Source organism: Myotis brandtii, unplaced genomic scaffold (genome assembly GCF_000412655.1).
Source record: "Myotis brandtii unplaced genomic scaffold, ASM41265v1 scaffold4, whole genome shotgun sequence".
NCBI classification, from domain to species: Eukaryota; Metazoa; Chordata; class Mammalia; order Chiroptera; family Vespertilionidae; genus Myotis; species Myotis brandtii.
Window position 1 is genome coordinate 3,788,663 of NW_005365371.1, and position 2,815 is coordinate 3,791,477.

Sequence of the window (2,815 nt, forward strand, 5' to 3'; positions counted from 1 at the left end):
AGGGGTCCCAGACTGCGAGAGGGCACAGGCCGGGCTGAGGGACCCCCCTACCCCCGAGTGCACAAATTTTTGTGCACCGGGGCCTCTAGTCCTATATAATAAAAGAGTAATATGCAAATTGACCCTAGGCAGAACAACTGGGAATGACCGGTTGCTATGACATGCACTAACCACCAGGGGGCAGATGCTCAATGCAGGAGCTGCCCTCTGGTGGTCAGTGCGCTCTCACAGCGGGGAGCTCTGCTCAGCCACAAGCCAGGCTGATGGCTGCCAGTACAGCGGTGGTGGTGGGAGCCTCTCCTGCCTCCTCAGCAGCGCTAAGGATGTCCGACTGCAGTTTAGGCCTGCTCCCCGCTGGCAAGTGGACATCCCCCGAGGGCTGCCGGGCTGCCAGAGGGATGTCTGATTGCCATCAGAGCCCCAATCCCCCAGGGAGCGGGCCTAAGCCAGCAGGTGGTCATCCCCTGAGGGGTCCCAGACTGCGAGAGGGCACAGGCTGGGCTGAGGGTCCCCCCCCTCTCCCCCGAGTGCACAAATTTTTGTGCACCGGGCCTCTAGTATATATGTAAATGACAACTAAGAACATGAAAAGATACCCAACATGATTAACACAGGGAAATGCAAATTAAAACCAAAATAAGATCCCACTACACACCCACTAGAATTGTGATAGTTAAAAAGTTGGACTATACCAAGTGTCAGTGAGGATGTGGAGCAACTGGAACTCCCAGAGAGACCTGGTAAGAATGCAAATGGTACCACCACTTGGGAAATAAACTTGGCAGTTTCTTATAAGGTTAAACATTCACTTACCGAATGATCACGTAATTCCACTTCTACATATTTATCCAAGAGAAATGAAAACATCTGTCCACATAGAGACTAGTACTTGAATGTCCATAGCAGCTTTATTCATAACTAAAAATTAGAAATATGAAAACATCCTAAGTGTCCACCAACAGATGAATGTGTATATACATACATGAATAACTATATTATTCAGCCATAAAAAGAAATGCAGTTCTGTTACATGCTAGAACTTGAATGAATTTTGAAAACTGAAATAAGCCAGACCCTAAAAGACAAATATGTATGATTCCACATATATATATATGAAATATCCAGAATAGGCAAACTCATAGAACTAGAAAAATTAGAGATCACCAAGGATTGTAGGGAGGGGGGAATGGGAAGTTACTGTTTAGTGGTTACAGAGTTATTGTTTAGGGTTATGGAAATTTTTGGAAATAGGTAGTGGTGATAGTTAGACAGCATTGTGAATGTAATTAATGCCACTGAACTGTATACTTTAAAATGGTTAAAATAAACTTTGTTACATATATTTTACCATAAGAAAAAATCAATTAAAAATGAAAGGAGCTCTAGCTGGTTTGGCTCAGTGGCTAGAGCAGGGGTGGGCAAACTTTTTGACTCGAGGGCCACAATGGGTTCTTAAACTGGACCGGAGGGCCGGAACAAAAGCATGGATGGAGTGTTTGTGTGAACTAATATAAATTCAAAGTAAACATCATTACATAAAAGGGTACGGGTTTTTTTTTTTTTTTTTTAGTTTTATCCATTTCAAACGGGCCGTATCCAGCCCGCGGGCCGTAGTTTGCCCACGGCTGGACTAGTCCCTCCCGCTCTCAGGCCTCACTTTCCTCACCTGTGAAACCTTCACACAGGCCCGGGTTGGGGGCTCGATCCCCAGTGGGGGGCGTGCAGGAGGCGGCCGACCCATGATTCTCTCTCATCATGGATGTTTCTATCTCTCTCCCTCTCCCTGCCTCCCTGAAATCAATAAAAATATATTTTAAAAAATGAAAGGAAAAAAATGAGAAACAACTTAGATGTTCATCAATGTGAATAGATAAATTGTGGTATATCCATACAATTGAGTACTACTAGGCAATAAAAAAGCAAAAAACTGCAGCTACATGCAACAATATGGATAAATCTCAATAGTATTATGCTAAGTGAAAGAAGCCAGAAACAAAGACCACTCACTGTATGATTCTGTTTATATGAAATTCTAGAAAAAGTAAAACCAGTGACAGAAAGCAGATCCATGGTTGCCAAGGGCTGGGAATGGAAGAGGGGATTAATATAAGGGACATAGGAAACTTTTTAAGGGAATCAAAACGTTCTAAATCTAGATTCTGCTGGTAAATACACAACTACATGTATTGACAAAACTCATCTAACTACTCTGAAAATTAATGAATTTTATTATATTTTAATTATATATCAATGAAACTGATTAAAAATTAAAGTCATGCCTATAGTGTTAAAATGTCTCCTCCATACCTTTACTTATAGCCATTACAATCTTTTATATTTCCACTGATATGTGAACTTGTTGGTTATATATATTAGAAGCCTGTTGCAGGAAGATTCGCGCAATTGGCCTTCCTTCCCCGGCTGCTGGCACCGGTTTTCCTCCAGCACCTGGGATGCGGGCCTTTGGTCCGGCCACAGCGGAGAAGCCAAGCCTCTTTAGACTTCAGTCTTCACTCCAAGCCTGTGTATGCAAATTAACCGCCATCTTTGTTGGGTTAATTTGCATAGTCACTCTGATTGGCTGGTGGGTGTAGCGGACTGACACCAATTTGCATGTTTCTCTTTTATTAGTGTAGATATATATATCTATCTATCTAGTCTAATAAAAGACAAATAGGGTAATTAACCTTACCTCCGATATGCTTCCCATTGGCTAATCAGGGCAATATGCAAATTAACTGCCAACCAAGATGGCGGCCGGCAGCCACGCAGCTGAAGCGAACATGAGGCTTGGTTGCCCTGACGATGGAGGAAG

General features: G+C 43.1%; 1 protein-coding gene across 1 annotated transcript in view; it reads right to left on the reverse strand.

The window, feature by feature from the left end:
• Positions 1 to 2,815, reverse strand: part of TM4SF19 (transmembrane 4 L six family member 19) — a 13,636-nt gene that overhangs the window by 7,234 nt on the left and 3,587 nt on the right. The window contains exon 2 of the mRNA XM_014545290.1: positions 814 to 918. The gene's annotated coding sequence lies outside the window, so the exon portion shown is untranslated. The remainder of the gene's footprint in view (positions 1 to 813; positions 919 to 2,815) is intronic.